The sequence below is a fragment of the Phyllobates terribilis genome, unplaced genomic scaffold, assembly GCF_046119375.1.
Source record: "Phyllobates terribilis strain yellow unplaced genomic scaffold, ASM4611937v1 Scaffold_34__1_contigs__length_13252353, whole genome shotgun sequence".
NCBI classification, from domain to species: Eukaryota; Metazoa; Chordata; class Amphibia; order Anura; family Dendrobatidae; genus Phyllobates; species Phyllobates terribilis.
In genome coordinates, this window is record NW_027362794.1 from 2,706,074 (window position 1) to 2,732,695 (window position 26,622).

General features: G+C 45.3%; 21 non-coding genes across 21 annotated transcripts; all 21 read left to right on the plus strand.

Annotated features, from left to right (window-relative positions):
• Nucleotides 1–142: 142 nt before the first annotated feature.
• On the plus strand, nt 143–333 carry LOC141181227 (U2 spliceosomal RNA). Its single transcript, XR_012256824.1, has one exon. It is a non-coding gene; the product is annotated as a U2 spliceosomal RNA (small nuclear RNA).
• Nucleotides 334–1,454: 1,121 nt separating this feature from the next.
• On the plus strand, nt 1,455–1,645 carry LOC141181239 (U2 spliceosomal RNA). The gene has a single exon (XR_012256835.1). It is a non-coding gene; the product is annotated as a U2 spliceosomal RNA (small nuclear RNA).
• Nucleotides 1,646–2,764: 1,119 nt separating this feature from the next.
• Nucleotides 2,765–2,955, plus strand: LOC141181251 (U2 spliceosomal RNA). Its single transcript, XR_012256846.1, has one exon. It is a non-coding gene; the product is annotated as a U2 spliceosomal RNA (small nuclear RNA).
• Nucleotides 2,956–4,062: 1,107 nt separating this feature from the next.
• On the plus strand, nt 4,063–4,253 carry LOC141181263 (U2 spliceosomal RNA). The gene has a single exon (XR_012256857.1). It is a non-coding gene; the product is annotated as a U2 spliceosomal RNA (small nuclear RNA).
• A 1,119-nt stretch (nt 4,254–5,372) lies between these two features.
• LOC141181275 (U2 spliceosomal RNA) lies at nt 5,373–5,563 on the plus strand. Its single transcript, XR_012256868.1, has one exon. It is a non-coding gene; the product is annotated as a U2 spliceosomal RNA (small nuclear RNA).
• A 1,117-nt stretch (nt 5,564–6,680) lies between these two features.
• Nucleotides 6,681–6,871, plus strand: LOC141181288 (U2 spliceosomal RNA). Its single transcript, XR_012256879.1, has one exon. It is a non-coding gene; the product is annotated as a U2 spliceosomal RNA (small nuclear RNA).
• Nucleotides 6,872–7,989: 1,118 nt separating this feature from the next.
• LOC141181300 (U2 spliceosomal RNA) lies at nt 7,990–8,180 on the plus strand. Its single transcript, XR_012256890.1, has one exon. It is a non-coding gene; the product is annotated as a U2 spliceosomal RNA (small nuclear RNA).
• Nucleotides 8,181–9,299: 1,119 nt separating this feature from the next.
• LOC141181313 (U2 spliceosomal RNA) lies at nt 9,300–9,490 on the plus strand. Its single transcript, XR_012256901.1, has one exon. It is a non-coding gene; the product is annotated as a U2 spliceosomal RNA (small nuclear RNA).
• A 1,118-nt stretch (nt 9,491–10,608) lies between these two features.
• Nucleotides 10,609–10,799, plus strand: LOC141181326 (U2 spliceosomal RNA). Its single transcript, XR_012256913.1, has one exon. It is a non-coding gene; the product is annotated as a U2 spliceosomal RNA (small nuclear RNA).
• A 1,125-nt stretch (nt 10,800–11,924) lies between these two features.
• On the plus strand, nt 11,925–12,115 carry LOC141181338 (U2 spliceosomal RNA). The gene has a single exon (XR_012256924.1). It is a non-coding gene; the product is annotated as a U2 spliceosomal RNA (small nuclear RNA).
• Nucleotides 12,116–13,234: 1,119 nt separating this feature from the next.
• On the plus strand, nt 13,235–13,425 carry LOC141181350 (U2 spliceosomal RNA). The gene has a single exon (XR_012256935.1). It is a non-coding gene; the product is annotated as a U2 spliceosomal RNA (small nuclear RNA).
• A 1,117-nt stretch (nt 13,426–14,542) lies between these two features.
• On the plus strand, nt 14,543–14,733 carry LOC141181362 (U2 spliceosomal RNA). The gene has a single exon (XR_012256946.1). It is a non-coding gene; the product is annotated as a U2 spliceosomal RNA (small nuclear RNA).
• A 1,125-nt stretch (nt 14,734–15,858) lies between these two features.
• On the plus strand, nt 15,859–16,049 carry LOC141181374 (U2 spliceosomal RNA). The gene has a single exon (XR_012256957.1). It is a non-coding gene; the product is annotated as a U2 spliceosomal RNA (small nuclear RNA).
• A 1,118-nt stretch (nt 16,050–17,167) lies between these two features.
• LOC141181386 (U2 spliceosomal RNA) lies at nt 17,168–17,358 on the plus strand. The gene has a single exon (XR_012256968.1). It is a non-coding gene; the product is annotated as a U2 spliceosomal RNA (small nuclear RNA).
• Nucleotides 17,359–18,483: 1,125 nt separating this feature from the next.
• Nucleotides 18,484–18,674, plus strand: LOC141181399 (U2 spliceosomal RNA). Its single transcript, XR_012256979.1, has one exon. It is a non-coding gene; the product is annotated as a U2 spliceosomal RNA (small nuclear RNA).
• A 1,118-nt stretch (nt 18,675–19,792) lies between these two features.
• On the plus strand, nt 19,793–19,983 carry LOC141181843 (U2 spliceosomal RNA). Its single transcript, XR_012257382.1, has one exon. It is a non-coding gene; the product is annotated as a U2 spliceosomal RNA (small nuclear RNA).
• Nucleotides 19,984–21,104: 1,121 nt separating this feature from the next.
• Nucleotides 21,105–21,295, plus strand: LOC141181411 (U2 spliceosomal RNA). Its single transcript, XR_012256990.1, has one exon. It is a non-coding gene; the product is annotated as a U2 spliceosomal RNA (small nuclear RNA).
• Nucleotides 21,296–22,410: 1,115 nt separating this feature from the next.
• Nucleotides 22,411–22,601, plus strand: LOC141181423 (U2 spliceosomal RNA). The gene has a single exon (XR_012257001.1). It is a non-coding gene; the product is annotated as a U2 spliceosomal RNA (small nuclear RNA).
• Nucleotides 22,602–23,722: 1,121 nt separating this feature from the next.
• On the plus strand, nt 23,723–23,913 carry LOC141181435 (U2 spliceosomal RNA). The gene has a single exon (XR_012257012.1). It is a non-coding gene; the product is annotated as a U2 spliceosomal RNA (small nuclear RNA).
• A 1,115-nt stretch (nt 23,914–25,028) lies between these two features.
• On the plus strand, nt 25,029–25,219 carry LOC141181448 (U2 spliceosomal RNA). The gene has a single exon (XR_012257024.1). It is a non-coding gene; the product is annotated as a U2 spliceosomal RNA (small nuclear RNA).
• A 1,123-nt stretch (nt 25,220–26,342) lies between these two features.
• Nucleotides 26,343–26,533, plus strand: LOC141181460 (U2 spliceosomal RNA). Its single transcript, XR_012257035.1, has one exon. It is a non-coding gene; the product is annotated as a U2 spliceosomal RNA (small nuclear RNA).
• Nucleotides 26,534–26,622: the final 89 nt, after the last annotated feature.

Here is a 26,622-nt window from a genome sequence, read left to right on the forward strand (position 1 = left end):
AGCAGCAAGCCGAAAAGTGCAGGCATGTGAGGGATCTAGAGGTTGACAGCATGTCTTCTTAACGGGAGTCCAGGTGGCCATCTCCACAAATGGACTTTTCAGAATCCTTGGGTGGCACCGTAGTCGGAAACCAATTCTGGTTATCGCTTCTCGGCCTTTTGGCTAAGATCAAGTGTAGTATCTGTTCTTATCAGTTTAATATCTGATACGTCCCCTATCTGGGGACCATATATTAAATGGATTTTTAGAACAGGGAGATGGAAAAAGAGCTTGCTCTGTCCACTCCACGCATTGACCTGGTATTGCAGTATCTCCAGGACCGGTGCACCCCTTCTTTAATGCAGTTTCTAAAATCAGAAAGAATTGAATTCAATGCTTTTTGTTCATTTGGCTTGTTTGTCGGATTTTCGGATGGACTCTTTGGCTTTGCTTTTCTTCTCCTCATTGGATTTTTCATGTTAAAAGTTGCAGAAGCCAGATGACAAGCTCATTTTGGTTCAACTTCAGCAACTGTGCATTGCATTGCCATGTAATGTAATGCAATGCTATCTATCTAGCTCTCCCTCTATACTTCCTTTTGGATAAACAGACATATTAGGCAAGCATTTTGGAGCTTTCACCTAAATAACTACAGGTGGTGAGATAAGCTGCACAATATAATTGACCTTTCAGTATATTGTTGCACACACACCATCTATTTAGCAAATGCCCTTGTTATCAACAGCAGCCTTTTAAACTCACCTGAGCTAACAGGTATGTGAGCTGGTTACTCTGCTGCGCTTAAAATTTCTTTTTTGGTTTGCTACAATGCCTTTTCTGAAACGTTGTCTCCCTCTGCTGGAACACTGACTTCTTTCATTTAATGCCTGCAGACTATAAAAGAGAAACCAACCCAAAAAGTTTGGTTGATTAGTCTGTGGCATTCTTTTAAACTGTTGCTTATGGCGGTCTCTGTGAGCTTCTCAGTGACATTCAGCCATCCAGGTATCCCGCCTGCAGTAGACGGAATGTGGCAATGGAACGCTGGCTGCGCGTGTCATAATAGGCTCTGAGCCTTTATATACCTGCGCACAGCAGCAGCCACCTTCAGTCTGCTGCTGGACAGCCAGCAGCAGCAGCAGCAGCAGGAGAGGTAATTAATCAGCAACCCTCCTGCTAAGGGTAGACAGCTGCTCGTTCCACCCCCCCCCCCCCGCCTTAATTGGTTCTCCTCCCTTCCAACGGTGTTGAGGCGGGTGGGAACAGCCGGGGGTTGAGGGTACTGTGCTAAAAGAGGTGGAGTTATGCAGATCTAAAACGCGTGGATTGCAGCAGCAGCAAGCCGAAAAGTGCAGGCATGTGAGGGATCTAGAGGTTGACAGCATGTCTTCTTAACGGGAGTCCAGGTGGCCATCTCCACAAATGGACTTTTCAGAATCCTTGGGTGGCACCGTAGTCGGAAACCAATTCTGGTTATCGCTTCTCGGCCTTTTGGCTAAGATCAAGTGTAGTATCTGTTCTTATCAGTTTAATATCTGATACGTCCCCTATCTGGGGACCATATATTAAATGGATTTTTAGAACAGGGAGATGGAAAAAGAGCTTGCTCTGTCCACTCCACGCATTGACCTGGTATTGCAGTATCTCCAGGACCGGTGCACCCCTTCTTTAATGCAGTTTCTAAAATCAGAAAGAATTGAATTCAATGCTTTTTGTTCATTTGGCTTGTTTGTCGGATTTTGGGATGGACTCTTTGGCTTTGCTTTTCTTCTCCTCATTGGATTTTTCATGTTAAAAGTTGCAGAAGCCAGATGACAAGCTCATTTTGGTTCAACTTCAGCAACTGTGCATTGCATTGCCATGTAATGTAATGCAATGCTATCTATCTAGCTCTCCCTCTATACTTCCTTTTGGATAAACAGACATATTAGGCAAGCATTTTGGAGCTTTCACCTAAATAACTACAGGTGGTGAGATAAGCTGCACAATATAATTGACCTTTCAGTATATTGTTGCACACACACCATCTATTTAGCAAATGCCCTTGTTATCAACAGCAGCCTTTTAAACTCACCTGAGCTAACAGGTATGTGAGCTGGTTACTCTGCTGCGCTTAAAATTTCTTTTTTGGTTTGCTACAATGCCTTTTCTGAAACGTTGTCTCCCTCCGCTGGAACACTGACTTCTTTCATTTAATGCCTGCAGACTATAAAAGAGAAACCAACCCAAAAAGTTTGGTTGATTAGTCTGTGGCATTCTTTTAAACTGTTGCTTATGGCGGTCTCTGTGAGCTTCTCAGTGACATTCAGCCATCCAGGTATCCCGCCTGCAGTAGACGGAATGTGGCAATGGAACGCTGGCTGCGCGTGTCATAATAGGCTCTGAGCCTTTATATACCTGCGCACAGCAGCAGCCACCTTCAGTCTGCTGCTGGACAGCCAGCAGCAGCAGCAGCAGCAGGAGAGGTAATTAATCAGCAACCCTCCTGCTAAGGGTAGACAGCTGCTCGTTCCACCCCCCCCCCCGCCTTAATTGGTTCTCCTCCCTTCCAACGGTGTTGAGGCGGGTGGGAACAGCCGGGGGTTGAGGGTACTGTGCTAAAAGAGGTGGAGTTATGCAGATCTAAAACGCGTGGATTGCAGCAGCAGCAAGCCGAAAAGTGCAGGCATGTGAGGGATCTAGAGGTTGACAGCATGTCTTCTTAACGGGAGTCCAGGTGGCCATCTCCACAAATGGACTTTTCAGAATCCTTGGGTGGCACCGTAGTCGGAAACCAATTCTGGTTATCGCTTCTCGGCCTTTTGGCTAAGATCAAGTGTAGTATCTGTTCTTATCAGTTTAATATCTGATACGTCCCCTATCTGGGGACCATATATTAAATGGATTTTTAGAACAGGGAGATGGAAAAAGAGCTTGCTCTGTCCACTCCACGCATTGACCTGGTATTGCAGTATCTCCAGGACCGGTGCACCCCTTCTTTAATGCAGTTTCTAAAATCAGAAAGAATTGAATTCAATGCTTTTTGTTCATTTGGCTTGTTTGTCGGATTTTGGGATGGACTCTTTGGCTTTGCTTTTCTTCTCCTCATTGGATTTTTCATGTTAAAAGTTGCAGAAGCCAGATGACAAGCTCATTTTGGTTCAACTTCAGCAACTGTGCATTGCATTGCCATGTAATGTAATGCAATGCTATCTATCTTGCTCTCCCTCTATACTTCCTTTTGGATAAACAGACATATTAGGCAAGCATTTTGGAGCTTTCACCTAAATAACTACAGGTGGTGAGATAAGCTGCACAATATAATTGACCTTTCAGTATATTGTTGCACACACACCATCTATTTAGCAAATGCCCTTGTTATCAACAGCAGCCTTTTAAACTCACCTGAGCTAACAGGTATGTGAGCTGGTTACTCTGCTGCGCTTAAAATTTCTTTTTTGGTTTGCTACAATGCCTTTTCTGAAATGTTGTCTCCCTCTGCTGGAACACTGACTTCTTTCATTTAATGCCTGCAGACTATAAAAGAGAAACCAACCCAAAAAGTTTGGTTGATTAGTCTGTGGCATTCTTTTAAACTGTTGCTTATGGCGGTCTCTGTGAGCTTCTCAGTGACATTCAGCCATCCAGGTATCCCGCCTGCAGTAGACGGAATGTGGCAATGGAACGCTGGCTGCGCGTGTCATAATAGGCTCTGAGCCTTTGTATACCTGCGCACAGCAGCAGCCACCTTCAGTCTGCTGCTGGACAGCCAGCAGCAGCAGGAGAGGTAATTAATCAGCAACCCTCCTGCTAAGGGTAGACAGCTGCTCATTCCACCCCCCCCGCCTTAATTGGTTCTCCTCCCTTCCAACGGTGTTGAGGCGGGTGGGAACAGCCGGGGGTTGAGGGTACTGTGCTAAAAGAGGTGGAGTTATGCAGATCTAAAACGCGTGGATTGCAGCAGCAGCAAGCCGAAAAGTGCAGGCATGTGAGGGATCTAGAGGTTGACAGCATGTCTTCTTAACGGGAGTCCAGGTGGCCATCTCCACAAATGGACTTTTCAGAATCCTTGGGTGGCACCGTAGTCGGAAACCAATTCTGGTTATCGCTTCTCGGCCTTTTGGCTAAGATCAAGTGTAGTATCTGTTCTTATCAGTTTAATATCTGATACGTCCCCTATCTGGGGACCATATATTAAATGGATTTTTAGAACAGGGAGATGGAAAAAGAGCTTGCTCTGTCCACTCCACGCATTGACCTGGTATTGCAGTATCTCCAGGACCGGTGCACCCCTTCTTTAATGCAGTTTCTAAAATCAGAAAGAATTGAATTCAATGCTTTTTGTTCATTTGGCTTGTTTGTCGGATTTTGGGATGGACTCTTTGGCTTTGCTTTTCTTCTCCTCATTGGATTTTTCATGTTAAAAGTTGCAGAAGCCAGATGACAAGCTCATTTTGGTTCAACTTCAGCAACTGTGCATTGCATTGCCATGTAATGTAATGCAATGCTATCTATCTAGCTCTCCCTCTATACTTCCTTTTGGATAAACAGACATATTAGGCAAGCATTTTGGAGCTTTCACCTAAATAACTACAGGTGGTGAGATAAGCTGCACAATATAATTGACCTTTCAGTATATTGTTGCACACACACCATCTATTTAGCAAATGCCCTTGTTATCAACAGCAGCCTTTTAAACTCACCTGAGCTAACAGGTATGTGAGCTGGTTACTCTGCTGCGCTTAAAATTTCTTTTTTGGTTTGCTACAATGCCTTTTCTGAAACGTTGTCTCCCTCTGCTGGAACACTGACTTCTTTCATTTAATGCCTGCAGACTATAAAAGAGAAACCAACCCAAAAAGTTTGGTTGATTAGTCTGTGGCATTCTTTTAAACTGTTGCTTATGGCGGTCTCTGTGAGCTTCTCAGTGACATTCAGCCATCCAGGTATCCCGCCTGCAGTAGACGGAATGTGGCAATGGAACGCTGGCTGCGCGTGTCATAATAGGCTCTGAGCCTTTATATACCTGCGCACAGCAGCAGCCACCTTCAGTCTGCTGCTGGACAGCCAGCAGCAGCAGCAGCAGCAGGAGAGGTAATTAATCAGCAACCCTCCTGCTAAGGGTAGACAGCTGCTCGTTCCACCCCCCCCCCCGCCTTAATTGGTTCTCCTCCCTTCCAACGGTGTTGAGGCGGGTGGGAACAGCCGGGAGTTGAGGGTACTGTGCTAAAAGAGGTGGAGTTATGCAGATCTAAAACGCGTGGATTGCAGCAGCAGCAAGCCGAAAAGTGCAGGCATGTGAGGGATCTAGAGGTTGACAGCATGTCTTCTTAACGGGAGTCCAGGTGGCCATCTCCACAAATGGACTTTTCAGAATCCTTGGGTGGCACCGTAGTCGGAAACCAATTCTGGTTATCGCTTCTCGGCCTTTTGGCTAAGATCAAGTGTAGTATCTGTTCTTATCAGTTTAATATCTGATACGTCCCCTATCTGGGGACCATATATTAAATGGATTTTTAGAACAGGGAGATGGAAAAAGAGCTTGCTCTGTCCACTCCACGCATTGACCTGGTATTGCAGTATCTCCAGGACCGGTGCACCCCTTCTTTAATGCAGTTTCTAAAATCAGAAAGAATTGAATTCAATGCTTTTTGTTCATTTGGCTTGTTTGTCGGATTTTGGGATGGACTCTTTGGCTTTGCTTTTCTTCTCCTCATTGGATTTTTCATGTTAAAAGTTGCAGAAGCCAGATGACAAGCTCATTTTGGTTCAACTTCAGCAACTGTGCATTGCATTGCCATGTAATGTAATGCAATGCTATCTATCTAGCTCTCCCTCTATACTTCCTTTTGGATAAACAGACATATTAGGCAAGCATTTTGGAGCTTTCACCTAAATAACTACAGGTGGTGAGATAAGCTGCACAATATAATTGACCTTTCAGTATATTGTTGCACACACACCATCTATTTAGCAAATGCCCTTGTTATCAACAGCAGCCTTTTAAACTCACCTGAGCTAACAGGTATGTGAGCTGGTTACTCTGCTGCGCTTAAAATTTCTTTTTTGGTTTGCTACAATGCCTTTTCTGAAACGTTGTCTCCCTCTGCTGGAACACTGACTTCTTTCATTTAATGCCTGCAGACTATAAAAGAGAAACCAACCCAAAAAGTTTGGTTGATTAGTCTGTGGCATTCTTTTAAACTGTTGCTTATGGCGGTCTCTGTGAGCTTCTCAGTGACATTCAGCCATCCAGGTATCCCGCCTGCAGTAGACGGAATGTGGCAATGGAACGCTGGCTGCGCGTGTCATAATAGGCTCTGAGCCTTTATATACCTGCGCACAGCAGCAGCCACCTTCAGTCTGCTGCTGGACAGCCAGCAGCAGCAGCAGCAGCAGGAGAGGTAATTAATCAGCAACCCTCCTGCTAAGGGTAGACAGCTGCTCGTTCCACCCCCCCCCGCCTTAATTGGTTCTCCTCCCTTCCAACGGTGTTGAGGCGGGTGGGAACAGCCGGGGGTTGAGGGTACTGTGCTAAAAGAGGTGGAGTTATGCAGATCTAAAACGCGTGGATTGCAGCAGCAGCAAGCCGAAAAGTGCAGGCATGTGAGGGATCTAGAGGTTGACAGCATGTCTTCTTAACGGGAGTCCAGGTGGCCATCTCCACAAATGGACTTTTCAGAATCCTTGGGTGGCACCGTAGTCGGAAACCAATTCTGGTTATCGCTTCTCGGCCTTTTGGCTAAGATCAAGTGTAGTATCTGTTCTTATCAGTTTAATATCTGATACGTCCCCTATCTGGGGACCATATATTAAATGGATTTTTAGAACAGGGAGATGGAAAAAGAGCTTGCTCTGTCCACTCCACGCATTGACCTGGTATTGCAGTATCTCCAGGACCGGTGCACCCCTTCTTTAATGCAGTTTCTAAAATCAGAAAGAATTGAATTCAATGCTTTTTGTTCATTTGGCTTGTTTGTCGGATTTTGGGATGGACTCTTTGGCTTTGCTTTTCTTCTCCTCATTGGATTTTTCATGTTAACAGTTGCAGAAGCCAGATGACAAGCTCATTTTGGTTCAACTTCAGCAACTGTGCATTGCATTGCCATGTAATGTAATGCAATGCTATCTATCTAGCTCTCCCTCTATACTTCCTTTTGGATAAACAGACATATTAGGCAAGCATTTTGGAGCTTTCACCTAAATAACTACAGGTGGTGAGATAAGCTGCACAATATAATTGACCTTTCAGTATATTGTTGCACACACACCATCTATTTAGCAAATGCCCTTGTTATCAACAGCAGCCTTTTAAACTCACCTGAGCTAACAGGTATGTGAGCTGGTTACTCTGCTGCGCTTAAAATTTCTTTTTTGGTTTGCTACAATGCCTTTTCTGAAACGTTGTCTCCCTCTGCTGGAACACTGACTTCTTTCATTTAATGCCTGCAGACTATAAAAGAGAAACCAACCCAAAAAGTTTGGTTGATTAGTCTGTGGCATTCTTTTAAACTGTTGCTTATGGCGGTCTCTGTGAGCTTCTCAGTGACATTCAGCCATCCAGGTATCCCGCCTGCAGTAGACGGAATGTGGCAATGGAACGCTGGCTGCGCGTGTCATAATAGGCTCTGAGCCTTTATATACCTGCGCACAGCAGCAGCCACCTTCAGTCTGCTGCTGGACAGCCAGCAGCAGCAGCAGCAGCAGGAGAGGTAATTAATCAGCAACCCTCCTGCTAAGGGTAGACAGCTGCTCGTTCCACCCCCCCCCCGCCTGAATTGGTTCTCCTCCCTTCCAACGGTGTTGAGGCGGGTGGGAACAGCCGGGGGTTGAGGGTACTGTGCTAAAAGAGGTGGAGTTATGCAGATCTAAAACGCGTGGATTGCAGCAGCAGCAAGCCGAAAAGTGCAGGCATGTGAGGGATGTAGAGGTTGACAGCATGTCTTCTTAACGGGAGTCCAGGTGGCCATCTCCACAAATGGACTTTTCAGAATCCTTGGGTGGCACCGTAGTCGGAAACCAATTCTGGTTATCGCTTCTCGGCCTTTTGGCTAAGATCAAGTGTAGTATCTGTTCTTATCAGTTTAATATCTGATACGTCCCCTATCTGGGGACCATATATTAAATGGATTTTTAGAACAGGGAGATGGAAAAAGAGCTTGCTCTGTCCACTCCACGCATTGACCTGGTATTGCAGTATCTCCAGGACCGGTGCACCCCTTCTTTAATGCAGTTTCTAAAATCAGAAAGAATTGAATTCAATGCTTTTTGTTCATTTGGCTTGTTTGTCGGATTTTGGGATGGACTCTTTGGCTTTGCTTTTCTTCTCCTCATTGGATTTTTCATGTTAAAAGTTGCAGAAGCCAGATGACAAGCTCATTTTGGTTCAACTTCAGCAACTGTGCATTGCATTGCCATGTAATGTAATGCAATGCTATCTATCTAGCTCTCCCTCTATACTTCCTTTTGGATAAACAGACATATTAGGCAAGCATTTTGGAGCTTTCACCTAAATAACTACAGGTGGTGAGATAAGCTGCACAATATAATTGACCTTTCAGTATATTGTTGCACACACACCATCTATTTAGCAAATGCCCTTGTTATCAACAGCAGCCTTTTAAACTCACCTGAGCTAACAGGTATGTGAGCTGGTTACTCTGCTGCGCTTAAAATTTCTTTTTTGGTTTGCTACAATGCCTTTTCTGAAACGTTGTCTCCCTCTGCTGGAACACTGACTTCTTTCATTTAATGCCTGCAGACTATAAAAGAGAAACCAACCCAAAAAGTTTGGTTGATTAGTCTGTGGCATTCTTTTAAACTGTTGCTTATGGCGGTCTCTGTGAGCTTCTCAGTGACATTCAGCCATCCAGGTATCCCGCCTGCAGTAGACGGAATGTGGCAATGGAACGCTGGCTGCGCGTGTCATAATAGGCTCTGAGCCTTTATATACCTGCGCACAGCAGCAGCCACCTTCAGTCTGCTGCTGGACAGCCAGCAGCAGCAGCAGCAGCAGGAGAGGTAATTAATCAGCAACCCTCCTGCTAAGGGTAGACAGCTGCTCGTTCCACCCCCCCCCCCGCCTTAATTGGTTCTCCTCCCTTCCAACGGTGTTGAGGCGGGTGGGAACAGCCGGGGGTTGAGGGTACTGTGCTAAAAGAGGTGGAGTTATGCAGATCTAAAACGCGTGGATTGCAGCAGCAGCAAGCCGAAAAGTGCAGGCATGTGAGGGATCTAGAGGTTGACAGCATGTCTTCTTAACGGGAGTCCAGGTGGCCATCTCCACAAATGGACTTTTCAGAATCCTTGGGTGGCACCGTAGTCGGAAACCAATTCTGGTTATCGCTTCTCGGCCTTTTGGCTAAGATCAAGTGTAGTATCTGTTCTTATCAGTTTAATATCTGATACGTCCCCTATCTGGGGACCATATATTAAATGGATTTTTAGAACAGGGAGATGGAAAAAGAGCTTGCTCTGTCCACTCCACGCATTGACCTGGTATTGCAGTATCTCCAGGACCGGTGCACCCCTTCTTTAATGCAGTTTCTAAAATCAGAAAGAATTGAATTCAATGCTTTTTGTTCATTTGGCTTGTTTGTCAGATTTTGGGATGGACTCTTTGGCTTTGCTTTTCTTCTCCTCATTGGATTTTTCATGTTAAAAGTTGCAGAAGCCAGATGACAAGCTCATTTTGGTTCAACTTCAGCAACTGTGCATTGCATTGCCATGTAATGTAATGCAATGCTATCTATCTAGCTCTCCCTCTATACTTCCTTTTGGATAAACAGACATATTAGGCAAGCATTTTGGAGCTTTCACCTAAATAACTACAGGTGGTGAGATAAGCTGCACAATATAATTGACCTTTCAGTATATTGTTGCACACACACCATCTATTTAGCAAATGCCCTTGTTATCAACAGCAGCCTTTTAAACTCACCTGAGCTAACAGGTATGTGAGCTGGTTACTCTGCTGCGCTTAAAATTTCTTTTTTGGTTTGCTACAATGCCTTTTCTGAAACGTTGTCTCCCTCTGCTGGAACACTGACTTCTTTCATTTAATGCCTGCAGACTATAAAAGAGAAACCAACCCAAAAAGTTTGGTTGATTAGTCTGTGGCATTCTTTTAAACTGTTGCTTATGGCGGTCTCTGTGAGCTTCTCAGTGACATTCAGCCATCCAGGTATCCCGCCTGCAGTAGACGGAATGTGGCAATGTAACGCTGGCTGCGCGTGTCATAATAGGCTCTGAGCCTTTATATACCTGCGCACAGCAGCAGCCACCTTCAGTCTGCTGCTGGACAGCCAGCAGCAGCAGCAGCAGCAGGAGAGGTAATTAATCAGCAACCCTCCTGCTAAGGGTAGACAGCTGCTCGTTCCACCCCCCCCCCGCCTTAATTGGTTCTCCTCCCTTCCAACGGTGTTGAGGCGGGTGGGAACAGCCGGGGGTTGAGGGTACTGTGCTAAAAGAGGTGGAGTTATGCAGATCTAAAACGCGTGGATTGCAGCAGCAGCAAGCCGAAAAGTGCAGGCATGTGAGGGATCTAGAGGTTGACAGCATGTCTTCTTAACGGGAGTCCAGGTGGCCATCTCCACAAATGGACTTTTCAGAATCCTTGGGTGGCACCGTAGTCGGAAACCAATTCTGGTTATCGCTTCTCGGCCTTTTGGCTAAGATCAAGTGTAGTATCTGTTCTTATCAGTTTAATATCTGATACGTCCCCTATCTGGGGACCATATATTAAATGGATTTTTAGAACAGGGAGATGGAAAAAGAGCTTGCTCTGTCCACTCCACGCATTGACCTGGTATTGCAGTATCTCCAGGACCGGTGCACCCCTTCTTTAATGCAGTTTCTAAAATCAGAAAGAATTGAATTCAATGCTTTTTGTTCATTTGGCTTGTTTGTCGGATTTTGGGATGGACTCTTTGGCTTTGCTTTTCTTCTCCTCATTGGATTTTTCATGTTAAAAGTTGCAGAAGCCAGATGACAAGCTCATTTTGGTTCAACTTCAGCAACTGTGCATTGCATTGCCATGTAATGTAATGCAATGCTATCTATCTAGCTCTCCCTCTATATTTCCTTTTGGATAAACAGACATATTAGGCAAGCATTTTGGAGCTTTCACCTAAATAACTACAGGTGGTGAGATAAGCTGCACAATATAATTGACCTTTCAGTATATTGTTGCACACACACCATCTATTTAGCAAATGCCCTTGTTATCAACAGCAGCCTTTTAAACTCACCTGAGCTAACAGGTATGTGAGCTGGTTACTCTGCTGCGCTTAAAATTTCTTTTTTGGTTTGCTACAATGCCTTTTCTGAAACGTTGTCTCCCTCTGCTTGAACACTGACTTCTTTCATTTAATGCCTGCAGACTATAAAAGAGAAACCAACCCAAAAAGTTTGGTTGATTAGTCTGTGGCATTCTTTTAAACTGTTGCTTATGGCGGTCTCTGTGAGCTTCTCAGTGACATTCAGCCATCCAGGTATCCCGCCTGCAGTAGACGGAATGTGGCAATGGAACGCTGGCTGCGCGTGTCATAATAGGCTCTGAGCCTTTATATACCTGCGCACAGCAGCAGCCACCTTCAGTCTGCTGCTGGACAGCCAGCAGCAGCAGCAGCAGCAGCAGGAGAGGTAATTAATCAGAAACCCTCCTGCTAAGGGTAGACAGCTGCTCGTTCCACCCCCCCCCCCCCCGCCTTAATTGGTTCTCCTCCCTTCCAACGGTGTTGAGGCGGGTGGGAACAGCCGGGGGTTGAGGGTACTGTGCTAAAAGAGGTGGAGTTATGCAGATCTAAAACGCGTGGATTGCAGCAGCAGCAAGCCGAAAAGTGCAGGCATGTGAGGGATCTAGAGGTTGACAGCATGTCTTCTTAACGGGAGTCCAGGTGGCCATCTCCACAAATGGACTTTTCAGAATCCTTGGGTGGCACCGTAGTCGGAAACCAATTCTGGTTATCGCTTCTCGGCCTTTTGGCTAAGATCAAGTGTAGTATCTGTTCTTATCAGTTTAATATCTGATACGTCCCCTATCTGGGGACCATATATTAAATGGATTTTTAGAACAGGGAGATGGAAAAAGAGCTTGCTCTGTCCACTCCACGCATTGACCTGGTATTGCAGTATCTCCAGGACCGGTGCACCCCTTCTTTAATGCAGTTTCTAAAATCAGAAAGAATTGAATTCAATGCTTTTTGTTCATTTGGCTTGTTTGTCGGATTTTGGGATGGACTCTTTGGCTTTGCTTTTCTTCTCCTCATTGGATTTTTCATGTTAAAAGTTGCAGAAGCCAGATGACAAGCTCATTTTGGTTCAACTTCAGCAACTGTGCATTGCATTGCCATGTAATGTAATGCAATGCTATCTATCTAGCTCTCCCTCTATACTTCCTTTTGGATAAACAGACATATTAGGCAAGCAGTTTGGAGCTTTCACCTAAATAACTACAGGTGGTGAGATAAGCTGCACAATATAATTGACCTTTCAGTATATTGTTGCACACACACCATCTATTTAGCAAATGCCCTTGTTATCAACAGCAGCCTTTTAAACTCACCTGAGCTAACAGGTATGTGAGCTGGTTACTCTGCTGCGCTTAAAATTTCTTTTTTGGTTTGCTACAATGCCTTTTCTGAAACGTTGTCTCCCTCTGCTGGAACACTGACTTCTTTCATTTAATGCCTGCAGACTATAAAAGAGAAACCAACCCAAAAAGTTTGGTTGATTAGTCTGTGGCATTCTTTTAAACTGTTGCTTATGGCGGTCTCTGTGAGCTTCTCAGTGACATTCAGCCATCCAGGTATCCCGCCTGCAGTAGACGGAATGTGGCAATGGAACGCTGGCTGCGCGTGTCATAATAGGCTCTGAGCCTTTATATACCTGCGCACAGCAGCAGCCACCTTCAGTCTGCTGCTGGACAGCCAGCAGCAGCAGCAGCAGCAGGAGAGGTAATTAATCAGCAACCCTCCTGCTAAGGGTAGACAGCTGCTCGTTCCACCCCCCCCCCCGCCTTAATTGGTTCTCCTCCCTTCCAACGGTGTTGAGGCGGGTGGGAACAGCCGGGGGTTGAGGGTACTGTGCTAAAAGAGGTGGAGTTATGCAGATCTAAAACGCGTGGATTGCAGCAGCAGCAAGCCGAAAAGTGCAGGCATGTGAGGGATCTAGAGGTTGACAGCATGTCTTCTTAACGGGAGTCCAGGTGGCCATCTCCACAAATGGACTTTTCAGAATCCTTGGGTGGCACCGTAGTCGGAAACCAATTCTGGTTATCGCTTCTCGGCCTTTTGGCTAAGATCAAGTGTAGTATCTGTTCTTATCAGTTTAATATCTGATACGTCCCCTATCTGGGGACCATATATTAAATGGATTTTTAGAACAGGGAGATGGAAAAAGAGCTTGCTCTGTCCACTCCACGCATTGACCTGGTATTGCAGTATCTCCAGGACCGGTGCACCCCTTCTTTAATGCAGTTTCTAAAATCAGAAAGAATTGAATTCAATGCTTTTTGTTCATTTGGCTTGTTTGTCAGATTTTGGGATGGACTCTTTGGCTTTGCTTTTCTTCTCCTCATTGGATTTTTCATGTTAAAAGTTGCAGAAGCCAGATGACAAGCTCATTTTGGTTCAACTTCAGCAACTGTGCATTGCATTGCCATGTAATGTAATGCAATGCTATCTATCTAGCTCTCCCTCTATACTTCCTTTTGGATAAACAGACATATTAGGCAAGCATTTTGGAGCTTTCACCTAAATAACTACAGGTGGTGAGATAAGCTGCACAATATAATTGACCTTTCAGTATATTGTTGCACACACACCATCTATTTAGCAAATGCCCTTGTTATCAACAGCAGCCTTTTAAACTCACCTGAGCTAACAGGTATGTGAGCTGGTTACTCTGCTGCGCTTAAAATTTCTTTTTTGGTTTGCTACAATGCCTTTTCTGAAACGTTGTCTCCCTCTGCTGGAACACTGACTTCTTTCATTTAATGCCTGCAGACTATAAAAGAGAAACCAACCCAAAAAGTTTGGTTGATTAGTCTGTGGCATTCTTTTAAACTGTTGCTTATGGCGGTCTCTGTGAGCTTCTCAGTGACATTCAGCCATCCAGGTATCCCGCCTGCAGTAGACGGAATGTGGCAATGTAACGCTGGCTGCGCGTGTCATAATAGGCTCTGAGCCTTTATATACCTGCGCACAGCAGCAGCCACCTTCAGTCTGCTGCTGGACAGCCAGCAGCAGCAGCAGCAGCAGGAGAGGTAATTAATCAGCAACCCTCCTGCTAAGGGTAGACAGCTGCTCGTTCCACCCCCCCCCCGCCTTAATTGGTTCTCCTCCCTTCCAACGGTGTTGAGGCGGGTGGGAACAGCCGGGGTTGAGGGTACTGTGCTAAAAGAGGTGGAGTTATGCAGATCTAAAACGCGTGGATTGCAGCAGCAGCAAGCCGAAAAGTGCAGGCATGTGAGGGATCTAGAGGTTGACAGCATGTCTTCTTAACGGGAGTCCAGGTGGCCATCTCCACAAATGGACTTTTCAGAATCCTTGGGTGGCACCGTAGTCGGAAACCAATTCTGGTTATCGCTTCTCGGCCTTTTGGCTAAGATCAAGTGTAGTATCTGTTCTTATCAGTTTAATATCTGATACGTCCCCTATCTGGGGACCATATATTAAATGGATTTTTAGAACAGGGAGATGGAAAAAGAGCTTGCTCTGTCCACTCCACGCATTGACCTGGTATTGCAGTATCTCCAGGACCGGTGCACCCCTTCTTTAATGCAGTTTCTAAAATCAGAAAGAATTGAATTCAATGCTTTTTGTTCATTTGGCTTGTTTGTCGGATTTTGGGATGGACTCTTTGGCTTTGCTTTTCTTCTCCTCATTGGATTTTTCATGTTAAAAGTTGCAGAAGCCAGATGACAAGCTCATTTTGGTTCAACTTCAGCAACTGTGCATTGCATTGCCATGTAATGTAATGCAATGCTATCTATCTAGCTCTCCCTCTATATTTCCTTTTGGATAAACAGACATATTAGGCAAGCATTTTGGAGCTTTCACCTAAATAACTACAGGTGGTGAGATAAGCTGCACAATATAATTGACCTTTCAGTATATTGTTGCACACACACCATCTATTTAGCAAATGCCCTTGTTATCAACAGCAGCCTTTTAAACTCACCTGAGCTAACAGGTATGTGAGCTGGTTACTCTGCTGCGCTTAAAATTTCTTTTTTGGTTTGCTACAATGCCTTTTCTGAAACGTTGTCTCCCTCTGCTGGAACACTGACTTCTTTCATTTAATGCCTGCAGACTATAAAAGAGAAACCAACCCAAAAAGTTTGGTTGATTAGTCTGTGGCATTCTTTTAAACTGTTGCTTATGGCGGTCTCTGTGAGCTTCTCAGTGACATTCAGCCATCCAGGTATCCCGCCTGCAGTAGACGGAATGTGGCAATGGAACGCTGGCTGCGCGTGTCATAATAGGCTCTGAGCCTTTATATACCTGCGCACAGCAGCAGCCACCTTCAGTCTGCTGCTGGACAGCCAGCAGCAGCAGCAGCAGCAGCAGGAGAGGTAATTAATCAGAAACCCTCCTGCTAAGGGTAGACAGCTGCTCGTTCCACCCCCCCCCCCCCCGCCTTAATTGGTTCTCCTCCCTTCCAACGGTGTTGAGGCGGGTGGGAACAGCCGGGGGTTGAGGGTACTGTGCTAAAAGAGGTGGAGTTATGCAGATCTAAAACGCGTGGATTGCAGCAGCAGCAAGCCGAAAAGTGCAGGCATGTGAGGGATCTAGAGGTTGACAGCATGTCTTCTTAACGGGAGTCCAGGTGGCCATCTCCACAAATGGACTTTTCAGAATCCTTGGGTGGCACTGTAGTCGGAAACCAATTCTGGTTATCGCTTCTCGGCCTTTTGGCTAAGATCAAGTGTAGTATCTGTTCTTATCAGTTTAATATCTGATACGTCCCCTATCTGGGGACCATATATTAAATGGATTTTTAGAACAGGGAGATGGAAAAAGAGCTTGCTCTGTCCACTCCACGCATTGACCTGGTATTGCAGTATCTCCAGGACCGGTGCACCCCTTCTTTAATGCAGTTTCTAAAATCAGAAAGAATTGAATTCAATGCTTTTTGTTCATTTGGCTTGTTTGTCAGATTTTGGGATGGACTCTTTGGCTTTGCTTTTCTTCTCCTCATTGGATTTTTCATGTTAAAAGTTGCAGAAGCCAGATGACAAGCTCATTTTGGTTCAACTTCAGCAACTGTGCATTGCATTGCCATGTAATGTAATGCAATGCTATCTATCTAGCTCTCCCTCTATACTTCCTTTTGGATAAACAGACATATTAGGCAAGCATTTTGGAGCTTTCACCTAAATAACTACAGGTGGTGAGATAAGCTGCACAATATAATTGACCTTTCAGTATATTGTTGCACACACACCATCTATTTAGCAAATGCCCTTGTTATCAACAGCAGCCTTTTAAACTCACCTGAGCTAACAGGTATGTGAGCTGGTTACTCTGCTGCGCTTAAAATTTCTTTTTTGGTTTGCTACAATGCCTTTTCTGAAACGTTGTCTCCCTCTGCTGGAACACTGACTTCTTTCATTTAATGCCTGCAGACTATAAAAGAGAAACCAACCCAAAAAGTTTGGTTGATTAGTCTGTGGCATTCTTTTAAACTGTTGCTTATGGCGGTCTCTGTGAGCTTCTCAGTGACATTCAGCCATCCAGGTATCCCGCCTGCAGTAGACGGAATGTGGCAATGTAACGCTGGCTGCGCGTGTCATAATAGGCTCTGAGCCTTTATATACCTGCGCACAGCAGCAGCCACCTTCAGTCTGCTGCTGGACAGCCAGCAGCAGCAGCAGCAGCAGGAGAGGTAATTAATCAGCAACCCTCCTGCTAAGGGTAGACAGCTGCTCGTTCCACCCCCCCCCCGCCTTAATTGGTTCTCCTCCCTTCCAACGGTGTTGAGGCGGGTGGGAACAGCCGGGGGTTGAGGGTACTGTGCTAAAAGAGGTGGAGTTATGCAGATCTAAAACGCGTGGATTGCAGCAGCAGCAAGCCGAAAAGTGCAGGCATGTGAGGGATCTAGAGGTTGACAGCATGTCTTCTTAACGGGAGTCCAGGTGGCCATCTCCACAAATGGACTTTTCAGAATCCTTGGGTGGCACCGTAGTCGGAAACCAATTCTGGTTATCGCTTCTCGGCCTTTTGGCTAAGATCAAGTGTAGTATCTGTTCTTATCAGTTTAATATCTGATACGTCCCCTATCTGGGGACCATATATTAAATGGATTTTTAGAACAGGGAGATGGAAAAAGAGCTTGCTCTGTCCACTCCACGCATTGACCTGGTATTGCAGTATCTCCAGGACCGGTGCACCCCTTCTTTAATGCAGTTTCTAAAATCAGAAAGAATTGAATTCAATGCTTTTTGTTCATTTGGCTTGTTTGTCGGATTTTGGGATGGACTCTTTGGCTTTGCTTTTCTTCTCCTCATTGGATTTTTCATGTTAAAAGTTGCAGAAGCCAGATGACAAGCTCATTTTGGTTCAACTTCAGCAACTGTGCATTGCATTGCCATGTAATGTAATGCAATGCTATCTATCTAGCTCTCCCTCTATATTTCCTTTTGGATAAACAGACATATTAGGCAAGCATTTTGGAGCTTTCACCTAAATAACTACAGGTGGTGAGATAAGCTGCACAATATAATTGACCTTTCAGTATATTGTTGCACACACACCATCTATTTAGCAAATGCCCTTGTTATCAACAGCAGCCTTTTAAACTCACCTGAGCTAACAGGTATGTGAGCTGGTTACTCTGCTGCGCTTAAAATTTCTTTTTTGGTTTGCTACAATGCCTTTTCTGAAACGTTGTCTCCCTCTGCTGGAACACTGACTTCTTTCATTTAATGCCTGCAGACTATAAAAGAGAAACCAACCCAAAAAGTTTGGTTGATTAGTCTGTGGCATTCTTTTAAACTGTTGCTTATGGCGGTCTCTGTGAGCTTCTCAGTGACATTCAGCCATCCAGGTATCCCGCCTGCAGTAGACGGAATGTGGCAATGGAACGCTGGCTGCGCGTGTCATAATAGGCTCTGAGCCTTTATATACCTGCGCACAGCAGCAGCCACCTTCAGTCTGCTGCTGGACAGCCAGCAGCAGCAGCAGCAGCAGCAGGAGAGGTAATTAATCAGAAACCCTCCTGCTAAGGGTAGACAGCTGCTCGTTCCACCCCCCCCCCCCCCGCCTTAATTGGTTCTCCTCCCTTCCAACGGTGTTGAGGCGGGTGGGAACAGCCGGGGGTTGAGGGTACTGTGCTAAAAGAGGTGGAGTTATGCAGATCTAAAACGCGTGGATTGCAGCAGCAGCAAGCCGAAAAGTGCAGGCATGTGAGGGATCTAGAGGTTGACAGCATGTCTTCTTAACGGGAGTCCAGGTGGCCATCTCCACAAATGGACTTTTCAGAATCCTTGGGTGGCACCGTAGTCGGAAACCAATTCTGGTTATCGCTTCTCGGCCTTTTGGCTAAGATCAAGTGTAGTATCTGTTCTTATCAGTTTAATATCTGATACGTCCCCTATCTGGGGACCATATATTAAATGGATTTTTAGAACAGGGAGATGGAAAAAGAGCTTGCTCTGTCCACTCCACGCATTGACCTGGTATTGCAGTATCTCCAGGACCGGTGCACCCCTTCTTTAATGCAGTTTCTAAAATCAGAAAGAATTGAATTCAATGCTTTTTGTTCATTTGGCTTGTTTGTCGGATTTTGGGATGGACTCTTTGGCTTTGCTTTTCTTCTCCTCATTGGATTTTTCATGTTAAAAGTTGCAGAAGCCAGATGACAAGCTCATTTTGGTTCAACTTCAGCAACTGTGCATTGCATTGCCATGTAATGTAATGCAATGCTATCTATCTAGCTCTCCCTCTATACTTCCTTTTGGATAAACAGACATATTAGGCAAGCATTTTGGAGCTTTCACCTAAATAACTACAGGTGGTGAGATAAGCTGCACAATATAATTGACCTTTCAGTATATTGTTGCACACACACCATCTATTTAGCAAATGCCCTTGTTATCAACAGCAGCCTTTTAAACTCACCTGAGCTAACAGGTATGTGAGCTGGTTACTCTGCTGCGCTTAAAATTTCTTTTTTGGTTTGCTACAATGCCTTTTCTGAAACGTTGTCTCCCTCTGCTGGAACACTGACTTCTTTCATTTAATGCCTGCAGACTATAAAAGAGAAACCAACCCAAAAAGTTTGGTTGATTAGTCTGTGGCATTCTTTTAAACTGTTGCTTATGGCGGTCTCTGTGAGCTTCTCAGTGACATTCAGCCATCCAGGTATCCCGCCTGCAGTAGACGGAATGTGGCAATGGAACGCTGGCTGCGCGTGTCATAATAGGCTCTGAGCCTTTATATACCTGCGCACAGCAGCAGCCACCTTCAGTCTGCTGCTGGACAGCCAGCAGCAGCAGCAGCAGCAGGAGAGATAATTAATCAGCAACCCTCCTGCTAAGGGTAGACAGCTGCTCGTTCCACCCCCCCCCCGCCTTAATTGGTTCTCCTCCCTTCCAACGGTGTTGAGGCGGGTGGGAACAGCCGGGGGTTGAGGGTACTGTGCTAAAAGAGGTGGAGTTATGCAGATCTAAAACACGTGGATTGCAGCAGCAGCAAGCCGAAAAGTGCAGGCATGTGAGGGATCTAGAGGTTGACAGCATGTCTTCTTAACGGGAGTCCAGGTGGCCATCTCCACAAATGGACTTTTCAGAATCCTTGGGTGGCACCGTAGTCGGAAACCAATTCTGGTTATCGCTTCTCGGCCTTTTGGCTAAGATCAAGTGTAGTATCTGTTCTTATCAGTTTAATATCTGATACGTCCCCTATCTGGGGACCATATATTAAATGGATATTTAGAACAGGTAGATGGAAAAAGAGCTTGCTCTGTCCACTCCACGCATTGACCTGGTATTGCAGTATCTCCAGGACCGGTGCACCCCTTCTTTAATGCAGTTTCTAAAATCAGAAAGAATTGAATTCAATGCTTTTTGTTCATTTGGCTTGTTTGTCGGATTTTGGGATGGACTCTTTGGCTTTGCTTTTCTTCTCCTCATTGGATTTTTCATGTTAAAAGTTGCAGAAGCCAGATGACAAGCTCATTTTGGTTCAACTTCAGCAACTGTGCATTGCATTGCCATGTAATGTAATGCAATGCTATCTATCTAGCTCTCCCTCTATACTTCCTTTTGGATAAACAGACATATTAGGCAAGCATTTTGGAGCTTTCACCTAAATAACTACAGGTGGTGAGATAAGCTGCACAATATAATTGACCTTTCAGTATATTGTTGCACACACACCATCTATTTAGCAAATGCCCTTGTTATCAACAGCAGCCTTTTAAACTCACCTGAGCTAACAGGTATGTGAGCTGGTTACTCTGCTGCGCTTAAAATTTCTTTTTTGGTTTGCTACAATGCCTTTTCTGAAACGTTGTCTCCCTCTGCTGGAACACTGACTTCTTTCATTTAATGCCTGCAGACTATAAAAGAGAAACCAACCCAAAAAGTTTGGTTGATTAGTCTGTGGCATTCTTTTAAACTGTTGCTTATGGCGGTCTCTGTGAGCTTCTCAGTGACATTCAGCCATCCAGGTATCCCGCCTGCAGTAGACGGAATGTGGCAATGGAACGCTGGCTGCGCGTGTCATAATAGGCTCTGAGCCTTTATATACCTGCGCACAGCAGCAGCCACCTTCAGTCTGCTGCTGGACAGCCAGCAGTAGCAGCAGCAGCAGGAGAGGTAATTAATCAGCAACCCTCCTGCTAAGGGTAGACAGCTGCTCGTTCCACCCCCCCCCCCCCGCCTTAATTGGTTCTCCTCCCTTCCAACGGTGTTGAGGCGGGTGGGAACAGCCGGGGGTTGAGGGTACTGTGCTAAAAGAGGTGGAGTTATGCAGATCTAAAACGCGTGGATTGCAGCAGCAGCAAGCCGAAAAGTGCAGGCATGTGAGGGATCTAGAGGTTGACAGCATGTCTTCTTAACGGGAGTCCAGGTGGCCATCTCCACAAATGGACTTTTCAGAATCCTTGGGTGGCACCGTAGTCGGAAACCAATTCTGGTTATCGCTTCTCGGCCTTTTGGCTAAGATCAAGTGTAGTATCTGTTCTTATCAGTTTAATATCTGATACGTCCCCTATCTGGGGACCATATATTAAATGGATTTTTAGAACAGGGAGATGGAAAAAGAGCTTGCTCTGTCCACTCCACGCATTGACCTGGTATTGCAGTATCTCCAGGACCGGTGCACCCCTTCTTTAATGCAGTTTCTAAAATCAGAAAGAATTGAATTCAATGCTTTTTGTTCATTTGGCTTGTTTGTCGGATTTTGGGATGGACTCTTTGGCTTTGCTTTTCTTCTCCTCATTGGATTTTTCATGTTAAAAGTTGCAGAAGCCAGATGACAAGCTCATTTTGGTTCAACTTCAGCAACTGTGCATTGCATTGCCATGTAATGTAATGCAATGCTATCTATCTAGCTCTCCCTCTATACTTCCTTTTGGATAAACAGACATATTAGGCAAGCATTTTGGAGCTTTCACCTAAATAACTACAGGTGGTGAGATAAGCTGCACAATATAATTGACCTTTCAGTATATTGTTGCACACACACCATCTATTTAGCAAATGCCCTTGTTATCAACAGCAGCCTTTTAAACTCACCTGAGCTAACAGGTATGTGAGCTGGTTACTCTGCTGCGCTTAAAATTTCTTTTTTGGTTTGCTACAATGCCTTTTCTGAAACGTTGTCTCCCTCTGCTGGAACACTGACTTCTTTCATTTAATGCCTGCAGACTATAAAAGAGAAACCAACCCAAAAAGTTTGGTTGATTAGTCTGTGGCATTCTTTTAAACTGTTGCTTATGGCGGTCTCTGTGAGCTTCTCAGTGACATTCAGCCATCCAGGTATCCCGCCTGCAGTAGACGGAATGTGGCAATGGAACGCTGGCTGCGCGTGTCATAATAGGCTCTGAGCCTTTATATACCTGCGCACAGCAGCAGCCACCTTCAGTATGCTGCTGGACAGCCAGCAGCAGCAGCAGCAGGAGAGGTAATTAATCAGCAACCCTCCTGCTAAGGGTAGACAGCTGCTCGTTCCACCCCCCCCCCGCCTTAATTGGTTCTCCTCCCTTCCAACGGTGTTGAGGCGGGTGGGAACAGCCGGGGGTTGAGGGTACTGTGCTAAAAGAGGTGGAGTTATGCAGATCTAAAACGCGTGGATTGCAGCAGCAGCAAGCCGAAAAGTGCAGGCATGTGAGGGATCTAGAGGTTGACAGCATGTCTTCTTAACGGGAGTCCAGGTGGCCATCTCCACAAATGGACTTTTCAGAATCCTTGGGTGGCACCGTAGTCGGAAACCAATTCTGGTTATCGCTTCTCGGCCTTTTGGCTAAGATCAAGTGTAGTATCTGTTCTTATCAGTTTAATATCTGATACGTCCCCTATCTGGGGACCATATATTAAATGGATTTTTAGAACAGGGAGATGGAAAAAGAGCTTGCTCTGTCCACTCCACGCATTGACCTGGTATTGCAGTATCTCCAGGACCGGTGCACCCCTTCTTTAATGCAGTTTCTAAAATCAGAAAGAATTGAATTCAATGCTTTTTGTTCATTTGGCTTGTTTGTCGGATTTTGGGATGGACTCTTTGGCTTTGCTTTTCTTCTCCTCATTGGATTTTTCATGTTAAAAGTTGCAGAAGCCAGATGACAAGCTCATTTTGGTTCAACTTCAGCAACTGTGCATTGCATTGCCATGTAATGTAATGCAATGCTATCTATCTAGCTCTCCCTCTATACTTCCTTTTGGATAAACAGACATATTAGGCAAGCATTTTGGAGCTTTCACCTAAATAACTACAGGTGGTGAGATAAGCTGCACAATATAATTGACCTTTCAGTATATTGTTGCACACACACCATCTATTTAGCAAATGCCCTTGTTATCAACAGCAGCCTTTTAAACTCACCTGAGCTAACAGGTATGTGAGCTGGTTACTCTGCTGCGCTTAAAATTTCTTTTTTGGTTTGCTACAATGCCTTTTCTGAAACGTTGTCTCCCTCTGCTGGAACACTGACTTCTTTCATTTAATGCCTGCAGACTATAAAAGAGAAACCAACCCAAAAAGTTTGGTTGATTAGTCTGTGGCATTCTTTTAAACTGTTGCTTATGGCGGTCTCTGTGAGCTTCTCAGTGACATTCAGCCATCCAGGTATCCCGCCTGCAGTAGACGGAATGTGGCAATGGAACGCTGGCTGCGCGTGTCATAATAGGCTCTGAGCCTTTATATACCTGCGCACAGCAGCAGCCACCTTCAGTCTGCTGCTGGACAGCCAGCAGTAGCAGCAGCAGCAGGAGAGGTAATTAATCAGCAACCCTCCTGCTAAGGGTAGACAGCTGCTCGTTCCACCCCCCCCCCCCCGCCTTAATTGGTTCTCCTCCCTTCCAACGGTGTTGAGGCGGGTGGGAACAGCCGGGGGTTGAGGGTACTGTGCTAAAAGAGGTGGAGTTATGCAGATCTAAAACGCGTGGATTGCAGCAGCAGCAAGCCGAAAAGTGCAGGCATGTGAGGGATCTAGAGGTTGACAGCATGTCTTCTTAACGGGAGTCCAGGTGGCCATCTCCACAAATGGACTTTTCAGAATCCTTGGGTGGCACCGTAGTCGGAAACCAATTCTGGTTATCGCTTCTCGGCCTTTTGGCTAAGATCAAGTGTAGTATCTGTTCTTATCAGTTTAATATCTGATACGTCCCCTATCTGGGGACCATATATTAAATGGATTTTTAGAACAGGGAGATGGAAAAAGAGCTTGCTCTGTCCACTCCACGCATTGACCTGGTATTGCAGTATCTCCAGGACCGGTGCACCCCTTCTTTAATGCAGTTTCTAAAATCAGAAAGAATTGAATTCAATGCTTTTTGTTCATTTGGCTTGTTTGTCGGATTTTGGGATGGACTCTTTGGCTTTGCTTTTCTTCTCCTCATTGGATTTTTCATGTTAAAAGTTGCAGAAGCCAGATGACAAGCTCATTTTGGTTCAACTTCAGCAACTGTGCATTGCATTGCCATGTAATGTAATGCAATGCTATCTATCTAGCTCTCCCTCTATACTTCCTTTTGGATAAACAGACATATTAGGCAAGCATTTTGGAGCTTTCACCTAAATAACTACAGGTGGTGAGATAAGCTGCACAATATAATTGACCTTTCAGTATATTGTTGCACACACACCATCTATTTAGCAAATGCCCTTGTTATCAACAGCAGCCTTTTAAACTCACCTGAGCTAACAGGTATGTGAGCTGGTTACTCTGCTGCGCTTAAAATTTCTTTTTTGGTTTGCTACAATGCCTTTTCTGAAACGTTGTCTCCCTCTGCTGGAACACTGACTTCTTTCATTTAATGCCTGCAGACTATAAAAGAGAAACCAACCCAAAAAGTTTGGTTGATTAGTCTGTGGCATTCTTTTAAACTGTTGCTTATGGCGGTCTCTGTGAGCTTCTCAGTGACATTCAGCCATCCAGGTATCCCGCCTGCAGTAGACGGAATGTGGCAATGGAACGCTGGCTGCGCGTGTCATAATAGGCTCTGAGCCTTTATATACCTGCGCACAGCAGCAGCCACCTTCAGTATGCTGCTGGACAGCCAGCAGCAGCAGCAGCAGGAGAGGTAATTAATCAGCAACCCTCCTGCTAAGGGTAGACAGCTGCTCGTTCCACCCCCCCCCCGCCTTAATTGGTTCTCCTCCCTTCCAACGGTGTTGAGGCGGGTGGGAACAGCCGGGGGTTGAGGGTACTGTGCTAAAAGAGGTGGAGTTATGCAGATCTAAAACGCGTGGATTGCAGCAGCAGCAAGCCGAAAAGTGCAGGCATGTGAGGGATCTAGAGGTTGACAGCATGTCTTCTTAACGGGAGTCCAGGTGGCCATCTCCACAAATGGACTTTTCAGAATCCTTGGGTGGCACCGTAGTCGGAAACCAATTCTGGTTATCGCTTCTCGGCCTTTTGGCTAAGATCAAGTGTAGTATCTGTTCTTATCAGTTTAATATCTGATACGTCCCCTATCTGGGGACCATATATTAAATGGATTTTTAGAACAGGGAGATGGAAAAAGAGCTTGCTCTGTCCACTCCACGCATTGACCTGGTATTGCAGTATCTCCAGGACCGGTGCACCCCTTCTTTAATGCAGTTTCTAAAATCAGAAAGAATTGAATTCAATGCTTTTTGTTCATTTGGCTTGTTTGTCGGATTTTGGGATGGACTCTTTGGCTTTGCTTTTCTTCTCCTCATTGGATTTTTCATGTTAAAAGTTGCAGAAGCCAGATGACAAGCTCATTTTGGTTCAACTTCAGCAACTGTGCATTGCATTGCCATGTAATGTAATGCAATGCTATCTATCTAGCTCTCCCTCTATACTTCCTTTTGGATAAACAGACATATTAGGCAAGCATTTTGGAGCTTTCACCTAAATAACTACAGGTGGTGAGATAAGCTGCACAATATAATTGACCTTTCAGTATATTGTTGCACACACACCATCTATTTAGCAAATGCCCTTGTTATCAACAGCAGCCTTTTAAACTCACCTGAGCTAACAGGTATGTGAGCTGGTTACTCTGCTGCGCTTAAAATTTCTTTTTTGGTTTGCTACAATGCCTTTTCTGAAACGTTGTCTCCCTCTGCTGGAACACTGACTTCTTTCATTTAATGCCTGCAGACTATAAAAGAGAAACCAACCCAAAAAGTTTGGTTGATTAGTCTGTGGCATTCTTTTAAACTGTTGCTTATGGCGGTCTCTGTGAGCTTCTCAGTGACATTCAGCCATCCAGGTATCCCGCCTGCAGTAGACGGAATGTGGCAATGGAACGCTGGCTGCGCGTGTCATAATAGGCTCTGAGCCTTTATATACCTGCGCACAGCAGCAGCCACCTTCAGTCTGCTGCTGGACAGCCAGCAGTAGCAGCAGCAGCAGGAGAGGTAATTAATCAGCAACCCTCCTGCTAAGGGTAGACAGCTGCTCGTTCCACCCCCCCCCCCCCCCGCCTTAATTGGTTCTCCTCCCTTCCAACGGTGTTGAGGCGGGTGGGAACAGCCGGGGGTTGAGGGTACTGTGCTAAAAGAGGTGGAGTTATGCAGATCTAAAATGCGTGCATTGCAGCAGCAGCAAGCCGAAAAGTGCAGGCATGTGAGGGATCTAGAGGTTGACAGCATGTCTTCTTAACGGGAGTCCAGGTGGCCATCTCCACAAATGGACTTTTCAGAATCCTTGGGTGGCACCGTAGTCGGAAACCAATTCTGGTTATCGCTTCTCGGCCTTTTGGCTAAGATCAAGTGTAGTATCTGTTCTTATCAGTTTAATATCTGATACGTCCCCTATCTGGGGACCATATATTAAATGGATTTTTAGAACAGGGAGATGGAAAAAGAGCTTGCTCTGTCCACTCCACGCATTGACCTGGTATTGCAGTATCTCCAGGACCGGTGCACCCCTTCTTTAATGCAGTTTCTAAAATCAGAAAGAATTGAATTCAATGCTTTTTGTTCATTTGGCTTGTTTGTCGGATTTTGGGATGGACTCTTT